Raw genomic sequence first — 15320 nt, forward strand, 5'->3', positions numbered from 1 at the left:
ATGCACTGCTGGTGTAATCCAAAGAATTTTCTAGAATATCTGAGAAGGGGCCTGAACTGTGGCCTTTAAGTCATTCTCCCTGATGTTTTTTCAGAACTGAAGCCTTGGTAGCAGTAGCAGTGATAAGTGGGACGCTACTCTTTCTTTTTTCCCCCTCCCTTTTTAAAATTTTATTATTTCAATTTTTGGAGATGAGGTCTTGCTATATTGCCCAAGCTGATCTTGAATTTCTGGCCTCAAGCTATCCTCCCACTTTGCTTCCCAAAGTGCTGGGCTTACCAGCATGTTCCATCATGCCCAGCCCGAGGGATATCATTCTCTATGGCCCAGGCTTGAACACAGCCTTTTTTTTTTTTTTTTTTTTTTTTTTGAGACTGAGTTTTGCTCTTGTTGCCCAGGCTGGAGTGCAATGGTGCAATCTCAGCTCACCGCAACGTCCACCTCCCAGGTTCAATCGATTCTCCTGCCTCAGCCTCCCAAGTAGCTGAGATTACAGGCATGCGCCACCATACCCGGCTGATTTTGTATTTTTAGTAGCAATGGGGTTTCTCCATGTTGGTCAGGCTGGTCTCAGGTGATCTACCCGCCTCAGCCTCCCAAAGTGCTGGCATTACAGGCGTGAGCCACTGCACCCAGCCTGAATACAGTCTTTCTCCTCACCAGCTGGGGGTGGGCCTGGGGCATCCTTTCACTCACCTATCTGTGAACATATTTTGTGAAACAGACAATCCTGACAAAGACACACTTGATACACAGGTGGAGTGACCCTCCATCCTGGCTTGCCCACGACAATCCCTGTTTATGCTTCTTGTCATGCTCCTTTCATTCTCAAAGTGCCCCAGTCTGGACAATAAATCCTACAGTTTCCCTACTCATAGATCACTCCCTCCTCTGGCCTACAAGCTCCTGTGTACAAGCCTTGCCCACCTACTTGTGCCAGGCCCTAAACTAAGCACATGTCCTGTGTCATTAAATTCCCATAAGGGTCCTTTGAGGCAGGTACCACCATGATCCCCATTTGCCTGATGAGAAAATGGAGGCTCAGAAAGGCTGCAGCTGCTGTTTCAGGAGGTAGCCATGTGCCAGGAACTTTCCAGGATTTAAACACCAGCTGGTTCTGCACAGATGGCTACTTTCACTACCTCTATTTTCCAGATGCAAAGACTGAGCCTTAGTTCACTGATAAAAGGGTGGCTTACCAAAGCCCCTATGGTTTCAGCCAGGAAAGGACCAGAGAATGTCCAAATTTCAGAGTCAGCTTCCTTCATTCCAGGCTCACGAGCTGTGGGTCCCTGGGCAAGTGACATGGCCTCTCTGAGCCTTGATTTATCTCATTGGTAAAATGAGGATGAATCCTGCTGCTTACTATTGGGTGAGTGAGGAGCAGACGCAGGACTGGCACTTGGACCCTGCGCCTCAGCCCAGCTCTTACAGCTCTAAGAGGAGGGGATGTGTTCCCCCCAGGAAGTTCACAATCCTCAGCAGAACCAGTGCATACTTCATGGAGTCACTGCAAGATGAAAATGCAGCCCCTTATTCAAAAATTACTGAGAATTCAGGATGGCAACTGCCAAGTGTTAAACCAAGTGCAGGCCTTCTGAGCCCTGTGTGGCTGCACTGGCCACCAGCCTGAGATGCTGGCCCTGCCCCTCAGCTCTAGGGAATTTGAGGGAAGAGCCCTCTTCACTTCAGGCCCCAGCAGGGCAGGGGCTTGGCGGGGTGGGTGATCTTAGGAGGAAGGAAGGAGCAGCACAGCCAAGAAAGAGCAGAGAGAACAGAGGATGACACCTCCTCAACATAGACAGAAAGAGAGGGAGAGGAGGGGCGGGGAGAGCAAAGCCAGCAGGAAGAGGAGAGACACACAGGGACTGGAAAAAGGCAGAGCGGCCAGGGCTAAGCTGCAAAGTGGCAGAAGAAAGACAAAGGCAGGGTGAAGAAAGTCCCCAGGAAGAGAGACCCAGAGGCAAGAGGAAAGGGACAAGGCTAAAAGGAGTCTTCTGCCAACCTCTGAGAAGGTTTAACAAGACCCCATGGAGCCACCTGGTGTGGGCAGGGAGGGGCCCCATGAATAGCTGTCCTCCTGGAGTGAGGGCCATTTGCTGTTGCATTTGCATACATTTAAAAGTACAGGAAAGGCAGTGCTGGGGATTTCCAAAATTCCCAAAGATCAGGGAGCTATGGGCAAGGTGTCAACCGCATAGCAGAAATGGGTGGGGCTTTTGCTTTGGGATGGAAAGCCACACGCACCGGTTGGAATCGCCAATGGGAGCTCAATCACAGCTCACTGCAGCCTCAACCTCCCTGGGCTCAAGTGATCCTCCCACTTCAGCCTCCTGAGTAGCTAGGACTACTACAGGCATACACCACCACACCCCACTAATTTTTTTTTTTTTTTTTTAAGAGATAAAGAATGGCATTTATTAATGATTAAGAATTTGATCTACCAGAATGATATTTTTTTTGTATTTTGTAGAGATGGGGTTTCGCCATGTTGGCCAGGCTGGTCTCCAACTCCCGGACTCAAGTGATCCACCCACCTCAGCTTTCCAAAGCGCTGGGATTACAGGCACGAGCCACTGCACCCAGCCTCAATGTCATTGGTTGATTTTAACAGGAAAAGGTGTGATTTAACACACAGCCTGTTTGGTGGCGGGCTGGAGGCAGTGTTTGGGAAGGTCCTGGCAGACACAAGATGAGCTAAAAGCCACCCAGGCAGTTCTCTTCATTGAGCATGGGTTTCAGTCATTATCTGCTCTAGAGGTTCTCTTCATCCATGGTTATTAGTGTCAAGGAGAGCCCACAAGAACGCATTGTTTTCCCTACAAACATTTCACCAAGAGCTCAAGGGTACTCTTGGAATGAGATGGCAGGTCCACTATGAGACATAGGTATTGACTACCCATGGCCTCAGGAGGCCACCAGGAGTGCATCACAGTCACGAGGATGATGTGGACACTGGAGGGAGGGGTGGGCTCTGTGTAAACCCCACAGGACTCGCTCAGCTGGTTCAAAGTGGGTCAAAGGTGGCCTCATTCTGACATCAAGGAAAGCCGCAGTCAGCTGGACAATAAATCCAGCTAGTTTGAAAACCCCAAATGTGCTTACGTCACAGTCAAGCAGAAAATAGGAATGAAAACCACGGGCCTTAGAGTTTTTTACAACACACATACTATTCACAATACTATTCACATAATAACACTGTTAGCCTAATGGCCATCCATCCACAATTCTAATAGGCTTTTTGAATTTAAATTGCTGACCAGGCATCACACCTCCATCTAACTGGTGATGTTCAAACCATCTAAAACTATAGAAAGATTAGAATGAAAAATCTTGCTCCTACCTGCCACCATCCATCCAGCATCCACTGTACCCACCTCCCTATGTTAGTTCCTCATGTCTCCTTCCAGAGTTTCTTTGGGGAAATACATTCTCTTTTCATTTCATTTCTCTCATTTTGCATAAACGGTAGTATACTAAACACACTATTTTGCAACTGGCCTTTCTTGCCTAACAATATCTCTTGGTGATGATTTCTTATTAGTATATTCATATGTACAAAGCATCTTATCCTTTTTGATAGCTGCATAGCATTCCATTGGTAGATTTGCCAGCATTTAATTAACTAGTCCCAGGGATGGACACTTGAGTTGCTTCCAGTTTCTTGCTGTTACAATGTTATAATAAATCATTGTGTGTGTTACAATGTTACAATTAACTACATATGTGCATATGTGTATCATTTTCCACATATTCTTAATAGAGTCTGGAGTCCTCAAGCCCTGGTCTTTCATAATGGGCAAATGGGCTTTAAGCACTCCCTTTGCGCTGACTGTGCTGTGTTTTGATCCACCAAGAATATCCTTCAGAGCCACTTAGACCTTCAGTCCCCACAGAACCTGGGCCATGTCTTTAGTACAAAGTCTGTCTCACGGGAAGTCAGAGAACTTTGGTTCTTATTCTAGCTGTACTGGCTGTTCCAACTCCCTGTCTTCAGTTTCCACATTTATCAAAGGGAAATGACAATTGTTTGCAGGGTCACTGTGGGGATCAGGGATCAGGAGAGAATTCTGTGGATATATGACAGTATCCACAGTGTGAGGGAGATTTCTGCCTGAGGCCTCCTCGTCACCCCAGAGGGCAGATCTGTACTCTGTGGGTTCCCAGAGAAGATGCCAGTCAGGCTGGAGGAGGGAGTCTCTGCAGAAAACAGAGCAGCCACCCGCCAATGGCAGGTTTCCAGTGTGCTCCCTGATCCCATAGCAGCCAGAGCCTAAGCCCACAAGGAGCCATGTTCTGGAGGTGCCTTTGGTGGCCCCAAGCAGCCCTGAGAACTGCCAAGTTGAAGCTGCTTTTATTCTGTTTTAAAATAAAATAGTGATCACATTCCCAAGGTGTGGAGACACCCCTCCCCTCCACGAATTAGTCTCAGCTTTCCCAGCCACTCAGCAAAGGATCCAAAGGAATTTTCCACCCATGGCTTATGCAGAGCAAATCCTGGTGCACAACAGGGTGTCCGCCTCACTTCCAGGCAAGAGTTCTCATCTCCCTCTTTGTAGCACTCACATCTTCCCAACTTGCCTCCCCTAGGGCCCCAAGGTGCTGACAAGGAGCCTTTGTCTCCCACTTCCCGGCCTCCATGCCCTTTGCCAAGAACCCTGGCCATGACGTCTCTGCTGATGCAGGTTTCCAAGGCTCATTTTGTAACCATAAGCAGAGATCTTTGAAACCGCTGCCTCGCTGAGCCATGAGAACCATCACTGTCAACCCTCAGGGTCCTCTCCATCCCTTACTTTGCCCCAGCCTCCCAACAACATTGAGGACCGCCCCTACCTCACAGGTGAGTAAACTGAAACTCAGAGAGGTCAAGCAACTTGCCCAAGATCACACAGCTAGAAAATGGAGGAGCTAGGACTTCAACCTAAAAGCCATCTTCAATGTGTGATGGTTAAGGGTATAGGTTCTGAAGACAGACCACCTGAGTTCAAAAGCCAGCTCTGTCATTTACTCCCGGTAAGACCTCTTTGTTGCTTAAATTCTTTCCTCAGTTTCCCAATCTGTAAAATGGAGCAATACATGCCTCACAAAGTACATACCTCATAAATAGTATATACCTTATGAAGTTAGTATTAGGATATAAGAGAAGGAATATAAACAGCTAGAACAATAATACCTGGCCCGTGGTAAGTTCTCAGTATATTATCCATTGTTATTATTGTTGTTGTTGTTGAGTATAATTATGAATCTTACCATTATATGACTTGGCCTCAGACATAAATGTGGCATGATTGTAAGGAAGTATGGTTTAAAAACAAAACAAAACAAAAACCTCCTCTCAGAATTTCTTTCACACTGAGGTATAAATATCTGATGACATATTACACATTTCTCATTCTTACATTCAATAAACCTTACTGAGCACATATTGCCTGCCAGGTGTCAGGCTGGGAGATAGAATACAAAGATATAGTTCCCACTCCCAAGAAACCCAAAGCCAAGTAAGAGCGACAGACAATGAGCAAATCACTACAGAGTAAGCCCAGGGCTGGGGGACCAGTCGGCATAGTATCAACTCCAGCTGCCAAGTCAGGGAAGGCTGCCTGGATACAGTGAAATTTGAAAGACAAGCAGGAGTTGGCCAGTGGGCACCCCAGGCTGAAGTAACTTCAGAGGCACAAAAGCATTGCACTTTCACATGATACAGCTGGAGAAGAAGGTTGTGAACTGAGTTGGGATTTAAAGCTGTGATGGTGGAAACTCAGGCACTGTGTGGAGTAAAGGTAGAGTTTCAGCCAGAACATATGGACCCCAGTGTCTCCCTAAAATCCCAAAGGGTTGGCATGACTAGGGGACGAAGCCCTGAGCTTCCCTCCCCAAGCCCTGGGAGGTATGCACCAGGTAAGGGGTGCTTTCTCCTGAGCTCCAGCAGGAGTTCCAACCCATTCCAGGGATCTGGGACTCAGATTTAACATCCCAGCCCTCAGACTGTGAATACCTCTCCCCTACATTTAGAAAGAGCCAAAAGTGCCAGTCCACCTCCCAAGCCCTTCATATAACATATACCTGATTACCCAAAAGCAAAGATTTCTCCTTCCTTCCCTCCTTCTTCCATCTTCCCCTCAGCCTCTTCCTCCTCCATGTCTCCTTCTGTGGACAGAATCACAGACACCTGTTCCACTTTGGCCTTCCTCTCCCCAGCTCCCACCCTCCAGGAACCTGAGCCAGCAGCTTAGGACAAACCAGGTCCTCAGGTCACACCCACATCCACACTGGCTCCACCCACCCTCCTGCTCATTCATTCCTTCTACAAGAGGAATAGAAACTGGACCCCAGAAACTCCAGCACAGCCATATTCAAAGAAACACAGTCCAGCAACCAAAAGTGCTTGTAAACCTTTGAAATCTTTACTGCCACTTCTCAAAGTGCAACAGGATGGTGTTGTAGTGGATGTTTTTGGTGCCCAGTCTGGGTCCTCTTCACTAGCAGGGTCCCCCATCTGCCAGCTGCAGGGAATATTAGATGCTAACAGCTCACAGCTGCCCTCTCCTCCTAAGAATTGCCCTCAGCAGAGCAGGAGCTGCCTCTCCCTGGCTGCCACAGGGCACAATGCTCACTCCATGGGTCCCCATGGGATCAGACTGAAGATAGTCTCACCTGAGGCCATATCCTCAATAACCCCTTCCCTCATTCCCCTTCTCCTGAGAGCACAGCTTGGACTGGAGGAGGCAAGTGAGGTACTTGCCTTGAGTGCAAACTTAGGGAGGAGGGTTGCCAAAAACCTCACTCATCCAAAAAATAATAATGTAATGCAACATTTTTTCAAAATCAAATTTACAGCTATGCAGGAGGCTAAGGCGGGCAGATCAATTGAGCCCAGGAGGTCAAGGCTGCAGTGAGCTATGATCATACCACTGTACTCCAGCCTGGGTGACAGAGTGAGACCCTGTCTCCAAAAAAATAATAATAAATAAATAATAAAAATTAATGCAAAATATTGCATGATGAGCAAAACATCAAAATAAAGATGGGATCCCATCCTGCACTTTCATGCATCTGTGTCACTCACCACCCCCTAACTCTGACTCTGCTGAGAGCACACCCTAACACAGAACATGCACCCAAATCCCTGTCTCAGGCTCTGCTTCAGGGAAACCTGATCTGAGACAGGGATCCAGATCAGAACCCACTGCAGGGGTTCTTAGAATGTACTTTGACTCATTCCTCTCCTCTGTATTCCCTGATGCCCTTCCCCAGCTCATCCCCACACAGCCCTCTTCCAGCCAAGGTTCTCTCTCTGCTCACTGCCCTGACTGAACTGGGAATTGAGCACATATGGTGATACAGTTTGAATATCTGTCCCCTCCAAATCTCATGTTGAAATCTGATCTCCAGTGTTGGAGGTAGGGCCTAAGGGCAGTGTCTGGGTCATAGGGGTGGATCCCTCCTGACTGTATTGGTGCTATCCTCCAAGTAATGAGTGAGTTGTCTATTAGTTCCCACAAGAATTGATTGTTTAAAAGGAAGAGGTTGAGGGGAAGGTCGAAGAAGGGAGGGGAGAAAGGATAAATCTTTGCTTTTAGGTAATCAGGCATATGTTACATGAGGGGCTTGGGAGGTGGGCTGGCACTTTTGGCTCTTTCTAAATGTGGAGGGAGAAGTGGTCACAGTCTGAGGGCTAGGATGTTAAATCTGAGTCCCAGATCCCTGGAACGGGTTGGAACTCCTGCTGGAGCTCAGGAGAAAGCACCCCTTACCTGGCGCATACCTCCCAGGGCTTGGGGAGGGAAGCTCAGGGCTTTGTCCCCTAGTCATGCCAACCCTTTGGGATTTTAGGGAGACACTGGGGTCCATATGTTCTGGCTGAAACTCTACCTTTACTCCACACAGTGCCTGAGTTTCCACCATCACAGCTTTAAATCCCAACTCAGTTCACAACCTTCTTCTCCAGCTGTATCATGTGAAAGTGCAATGCTTTTGTGCCTCTGAAGTTACTTCAGCCTGGGGTGCCCACTGGCCAACTCCTGCTTGTCCTTCAAATTTCACTTTGTCCGGGCAGCCTTCCCTGACTTGGCAGCTGGAGTTGATACTATGCCAACAGGTTCCCCTAGCACCCTGGGCTTACTCTATTAGTTCCCACAAGAACTGATGGTTTAAAAGAGCCTGGCACCTTCCTTTCCTCTCTCCCTCCTCTCCTCATGTGATGCTGCCTCCCCTTCCCCTTCCACCATGAATGGATGCTCCCTGAAGCCATCACCAGAAGCAGATGCTGGTTCCATGCTGCTTGTGCAGCCTGCAGAACCATGAGCAAAATAAACCTCTTTTCTTAGTAAATTACCCAGCCTTGGGTATTCTTTTATAGCAACACAAAATGGACTAAGACACATGATAATCATTTCATCCAGTTGCCACAGCTGGGCACCTACTATGTGCCAGGTGCATTCTCCCCCTGCAATCCAGCCTTGGATCTAGCAGCAGATACCTTTCCCTCCACACCTCATTCTCTCAAATTCCCCCTTCAGCCAGACAGTGCCCACCTGAATCCCCCACTGAGCTCAAAGAAGCCCAAGAGACCAGCTTAGTTCAGTCAACTTCACGCCTTGGGATTTCATGAACTGGTTACATTTCCCACAAATTTTTGAGACTGTCATAGAGTTGCCACCTTTCTACATTTGCCAAGTAAGGACACTGAAAAACTAAAACCATCCTTTACCATCACCACCACTTCAGAAAAGAAACAACACATTAATACCCACGAAAATAGGTGAGACATAGACTCATCTTTTTCAGTTGAAAATGTTTCACTTTATGAAAAGCTTACTCTGCTATCTGTGATTTTCCCTTTTTTATTTTATTTATGTATTTATGTATTTATGTATTTATTTATTTATTTAGGCTTATCTGCAGACTGGTAAAAATGTGGACACAGATAGGCTCCAGTGGGCTGGGGTTGTCAACCCTTCCGTTTGACATTGGGGGAAACTAAGACCCAAAGGACAGCTTGCCTTCCCCATTCAAACCCTAGCCCTCGAATGTTTCCCTGAGGGAACCTGAGGAATGAACAAGGTGCAGTGGAGACAGGAAGGCTGAGTTTTAGTCCTGACTCTGCTCCAAATGTTCCGTGAACCTGCACAAGTTTCTGCCCCTCTCTGAACCACGAGGCTGCAAATCTTCAGATGACACTGAGCTGGAAGTTGCCATCTGGTCCAACGTGTAGGACTTGGGGTGCAGTCCCTGCCTGAGCTCACAAACAAGCTTGGCTGGAGAAACAGGTCTGGATGCCAGTCCTCTTTCTCTGATATCCAATCTAGCGCCTCAGTTTCCTCTTCTGGAAATGAGTTCTTTGATCATTGCCAACTCCAGACTGCCACACAGTGGCACAGGGGCCAAGGGAAGAGAACTGGCAACAGCTAAGCCACCTGGAGGAAGAGGCTGGCCCCACAGCCAAGGACCTCTGATAAGAGGCACACAGGACTACTTCCAGCTCCAGAGAGACCAGGGGCCTACAGTCCAGGCCTGGCAGATCCCCTCCCTGTCAGAGACCCAGCCAAGGCCAGAGGTCTAGGGCTCCAGCAGGGAGACCCCAGAGTTTACATCTCTGGGCAAAACCAGGCATTTATCTGTCCCCAATGGAAAGGTACTTGGGGTCCCTGGTGACGACTGGGTTCTTGGTGGTCTCTTTTTTCTGGGAGCTGGATGTGATCACACTTGTTGTAGAACAAGCACATCTCAGCTGTCCAGGAAATGTGGCCTGGCTGCCCAGACACAGATGTAGGGGGGCAGATAGGAACAGGGCTCACCAAAGGGGCATCTTTTCAAGTGTTGTAGTGAAGGCTGCCTGGATTCAAGCCCTGGCTCTGCCGCTTACCAGCTGTGTGACCTTGGGCAAGTCGCTTAACCTCCCTGTGTCCCTATTCCCTCCAATATACAATGGAGAGGTGAGGGGAAGAGGATCCTATCATATGGGAGCACTCCCCTCAGACCTGAAAATCCATGAGTTCTCTACTCCAAGTTTCTCCAAACAAGCCACGCAGACAGGAAGCCAGAGCACAGACGAGGCGCCTCTCCCTGGAGCTGACCCAAAGACTTCTGAGGGGCTCCATTTTCATCTTTAAATGCATGGGCCTATTACGGCGCTGAATGCAAAGTTCCCAAGCTATTTTTTTAAAGCATGTGCCCTCAAAATAATTGTATGCAGTTTAAAAATAAAACACATGGCCTTGAAATAATTTTAGTAAGGGTTTGGTTTTCCCTAAGGGAAAGAGATCCTATTCCCTCGGGGCTGAGGGTGCACCCTTCTGCTGTTGGGCTCACTTGTTCATTTCCTTGCAAGTGTTTACTGAGCACCCACAATGTGCTGGGTGCAGAGGTGGTGGGTGGCCTGAGCACACTTCCTCCCACAGCCTCCAGTCTGACCACAGCCAGGTCCCAGAGGGAAGAAACCAGCAAGAACCCTGTCAATACCCAGGGCCTTGAGAACCCTCCCACCGGGAATAAGTGCTTGGTTTTGCCCAAAGTTGCTGCACTCAATCTCTGGAAGACCACAGCTGGTTCACAGCACTTGCTACAGAAGAAAGAGGGCGAGAGGAAAAGGAGGAGGGAGAGGGAGACGGGGCAGCAGAGACAGGGCAGCAGAGTCCGGGCAGTGGGAGGTGCACTGGGAGGACAGGGATCAGGCAGCCTGAAGTTGCCCCCAGCATTTCCAGAGGGCTCCCAGACACCACCACCCCTCAGGGAGCCAGAAGACACCCAGACAAGCCTTATGAGTCGTTCTGGAAACTTGTCCTGGGGACCTGCCTTGGACTGTGGCTTCTTTCATTTCACCCCTGTCCACTCTCAATCACCTGAGAGGATGAAGATCAGAGCCACAGAGCTTCTTACTAAATCCACATCGTGGCTGGGGATATGGGTAGCTGGTAACAAAATAGCTCAGGCTGCACACTCACTAAGCGCAGCCCTGTGTAGACTCCTGGCAGGTGCAAGGCAACTTGCACCCCTACTGTTATCAGCCCAATTCCAACTTCCCCAATGGGTAAATAGCTGGCTGTGGCAAATACCAAAAATATTTAAATAGCTGGCTGTTGCAAATTCCAAAAGCAAGAAAAGAAATAAAGCATACCCTCCCACAGATCCATCTCCCCCTGCCCCACCCAGACAACCCTATGAGGCAACATCATCCTTACACCCATTTTACAGTTGAGGAAACTGAGGCAATCAAGCAAGGAAGTCAAGGAATTTGAAGCCAAGCCACCAAATTCCAGAGGCTTTGACCGTCTTGCCATCCTGCCTCTCTAAACACACCTGGATAAAATGCACTTCTACCCACACCAGCGCAGCCACCAACACCACATCCTCTCCCAGTTCTCACTTCCACTCCCTGAACAAGGAGGAGAGGAAAGTGAGTTGAAAGACAGTTTTACCAGTTCCGCAGAGAGTGGCAAGAACCCCAGGCTCCTCATCCAGGGCACAGGACATGTTGGGGTAACCAGTCCTACCCCCAGGCTCTGTCAGAAATGCTGGCGGGTGGGCGCGCAGTGTAGACATGAGTGCGCCAAGATTGGGACACTCACCTCCGTGACCTCCCAGGCCTGCCCTATTTCTCTGCACTCTGCTAACATGCAGCTTTGTCATTTTTTTTTAAGGTAACCCAATTCTGGCCATTCTGTCTACAAGAAAAGGGAGGAACAGAGAGGCCCCAATGGAGGTGCGAGCTAAGTTGGAACTACAAACTTCTATGAAATTGACTCAGTAGTTTTCTTTCCCCAGGTCCTTGCAGCAGAGGAGGCTGTGGCTTGCTTGTCTCTGAGAAGATCCCCAACCAAAAGCTTCCCCTTCCCTGTGTTTATGTCTGCAGCACTGGAATGTCCCCAACCCTGAGCACTGTCTGCTGGCTTAAGGCATCCTGCTCCCAAACCTTCCACTCCAGCAAGCTATCATCAGTTGCAAACACCTCAGTGTGAGTGAGTTTATTGCTTTGGTTTCCAACTGGCCATCTGGATGAGAACAGGCTTCTGAAGCAATGGGCCATGACACTGATGAGTCAAGCCATGGAAGATGAAGAGACAGTCCCATCATAAAGGCCATAATCGGTATAGAAAGGGTCTGCAGCAAAGGAAAGGCAGAAAGGCCTGGAAATCACAGGGGAGGATTCATGGACTCTGGAGAAGGGGACTGGGAGAACAGGGTCAGCCTGGGCGACGTGGCCTTGGGCACTCAGCTGATGTCTTTGAGCTTCAGTCTCTGAACCTCGTCATGCACAGGGGAAAGCTGGCTGCTAAGGGGCTGGGGGCTAGAGCAGAGGAGATGATTGCAGAATTCAATCACATTTCAGAAAGTATTTCCCAAGGACCTTGCATGCACCCTGCCTTATTTTAAGTGCAAGGAAGTCTTCAGCATGCTTCTTTTACAAGGGATCTACTAAGCACTGGTTCCACTGCTATGTGATTTTCCATGGATTCGCTGATTTAATCCTCACCACAAAACTCATGGCAGATCCTGTCATCAACTCTAATTTATAAGTGAAAAAACTGAGGCTGAGAGAGAGAGAGAGAGAATGATCCAGGATCACCCAGCTGGTAATCAAGGGACTCAGGATTTGAACTCAGGTCTAACTCCAAACATGGAACTGTAACATGATAGAACCCAACAAAGAGCAAAGAGCTACAGCTGCTAGAGGGTGGCTGCCTTTCAAAGACAGAGAGGAAGGTTGGCTAAGAAAGATGTCCTGAGGCCAGGCACAGTGGCTCATGCCTATAACTCCTTCACTTTTGGAGGCCAAGGCAGGAGGATCACTTGAAGCCAGGAGTTTGAGACCAGCCTGGGCAACATGGTGAGACCCTGCCTCTATAAAACATTTTAAAAATTAGCTGGGCATGATGGCACATGCCTATAGTCCTAGCTAACTTGGGAGGCTGAAGTGGGAGGATGGCTTGAGCTCAGGAGTTCAAGGCTACAGTGAGTCATGATTGCACCGCTGCACTCCAGCCTGGGCAACAGAGTGAGACCCTATCTCTTAAAAGAGAGAAAGAGATGTTGTGAATTCGAGAATGAAGGAGTGAGTGAACACAGATCATCTCTCTGGGCCTCCGTTTCCCTGGCTATAAAATAGGACTGTTTTTCCCACTGCCCACACATCTGATGAGTGTCTGTGAAGCCAGCAGATAGGTACTTGGCTTATAAACAGCCTGTTGTGATCAGCCAAGCAGCCAAGAGGTAGGACTGGTCCCAGAGGACAATCTTGGAGGCGGGAAGCAGGACTGGGCAGCAGCCCTGCCTGAACTCCACGGGTGAAGGCTACCTGTCCCTTCAGGTGGTGGAACCAACACAAAAGGCTCTTGGAAGGAAGAACGAGGAGGTGCAGTGGGCTTCCTGGGCCCCAGGAAAATGTGAAACACCAGACGGGGTGGGACGGGGCTGAGAAAGTGTGGATCAGAGGCCAGCCTTCCAGGACACAGAGGATGTTCAGGGTCCCAGCCTGACAATCTCCTCCCAGGAGACCTGTCAGAAACCCTGTGATGGGGAAGGGAGGGTGTCTCCCCACCAGCTGGCCTCACAGGCTGCTCACAGCAGTTCTCTCCCCTCCCCAGAGTCGTGTTTATGATTTCCTGATTTCCTTCACATCTGAGGCTTTTTATGGGGGGAGAGGGAAAAACAGTAAAAGAAAGGCCTGTTTAGGCCAGACAGGGCCAGCTTCCCCCGGGAAAAGTGAGGCCAGCAAGTCAAGGTCTCCACCCAGTCCCTACCATGTCTTTTGGCCAAGGCAGGAAGTCGTAAGGGAAAAGCTTGGAACGAAACTATGGCTTTGGCATTGCCTACAACCGGCATTTCTTAGCCTTTCATGGTTCAAGAATGCTGATCTCCCGCGTCCCTTCCCCACCAGGCCAGCCCCCTGACACCAAGGCCATGTTTTATTTTTTAGCCCCAACTCCGGGCCACACGTGATTTCGTTTAAGCCCCACAACACTTCAGTGAGGAAAGCCCTTTTATGATCCTCTTCGTAAAGTTGAGGAAACTGAGGCTCAGAGCAGTTAAGCAACTCTTCTGAGGCCTCCCAGCCAGCACGCGGCTGAAATGGGTTTCAAAAGAGGTCTGGAGAAAGCGGAGCAGCTGCCTCTATCTACCCAGTGGCCATCCCTTCTGACTCAAGGGAAGCCCTTTTTCTTCATGACCTAAATCCCTGACAGCTGAAGAGGCCCCCTGTGAGTTGAGTCTGTCATAAAAGAGACTGAAAATTGCCTGCACTCCCTGAAGACCTGTTCTTGACGTCAGTCAGCCGTATCTCCCCATAGCTAGGAGGCCGGGGGGCCCTTTAATGCCCAGCCTGGGTTAGTCTGGCTGCCGCAGCTGGTGGCCGAGTCTGCCTCTCTCCAGTAAAGACATCACCAAACGGCCTTGGACAACCCAAAGGTGCCATCTTAAGTCAACTCTCCTTTAGGATTAAACTGAAAGGAAATACCTCATTTCCTCCCAGCCTTTATGCCTAGGTCCATCAGCAAGTCCTGGGAGTGGTGGGAGGGGGACCCACCATTCAATCAAGAAAGCCAGCAGTGGAGAGAAAGATTCTCTTCTCCAAGCTGGTTTATGGGCCAGACAACCCATGAGATAAAGCCACAAACCAGCATGCCCACTAGAATTTCAAACTTAATTAGCTTCGGGTTGTCTGGAATCTTCCATTGTCCAAATGTTCAAATTTAATCAACTGAGTTTGGAGAGGGCAAGGGTTGGAGGTAGCAGGATGCTGTTCCCATTAAATAAAGCACATTGGACTACCTGGAAAATTGGGTGGGGCCTTCAAGGCCCTGAGGAGCATTCCGACCCCCTCCTGCCATCCCTGCTTCCTGCCCACCATGCCAGACTCCCTGCACTCATCAAGTCTCTGGATCTGTGTTCATGCAGCTCTCCCTGCCTAAAATCTCTCTTATGTCTAGCCAACTGCTCCTATAAGCAACTGAAGGCCAATTCACCCTTTGAACACAGCTCGAATATGTGCTTCCTTCTCGAAGCACTATTTCCTGGCTTCCCCAGTGAAAGCTACTCCACTTCACTCCTGCAGTACTTTGCACACTAAATGTATCAAGCAGACATAAATGGGAGGGTATTTAACAATAAGCACTTGGTAAAAATGGCCCAGTAGTCACTTACTGTTCTGAATGGATGATGAATGGAATCATCATGGGTGACTGTGACCTGTGAGCAAAATTTTCCCCAAGCACCCAACATTAAAGCCAACCTTCTGGCCAGATGGGCCTCCACTCTGTCTGTTTACTCACCTGTCTCCCACTCAACGGGAGCTCCCTGTATCCCATGCTCCTAGCACACAGTTA

At 49.0% G+C, this 15320-nt stretch overlaps 1 protein-coding gene across 3 annotated transcripts in view; it reads right to left on the minus strand.

The window, feature by feature from the left end:
* CMKLR1 (chemerin chemokine-like receptor 1) overlaps positions 1–15320 on the minus strand; it is a 50130-nt gene that overhangs the window by 25130 nt on the left and 9680 nt on the right. The window lies entirely within an intron of this gene.

Source organism: Pongo abelii, chromosome 10, assembly GCF_028885655.2.
Source record: "Pongo abelii isolate AG06213 chromosome 10, NHGRI_mPonAbe1-v2.0_pri, whole genome shotgun sequence".
Classification (NCBI taxonomy): Eukaryota; Metazoa; Chordata; class Mammalia; order Primates; family Hominidae; genus Pongo; species Pongo abelii.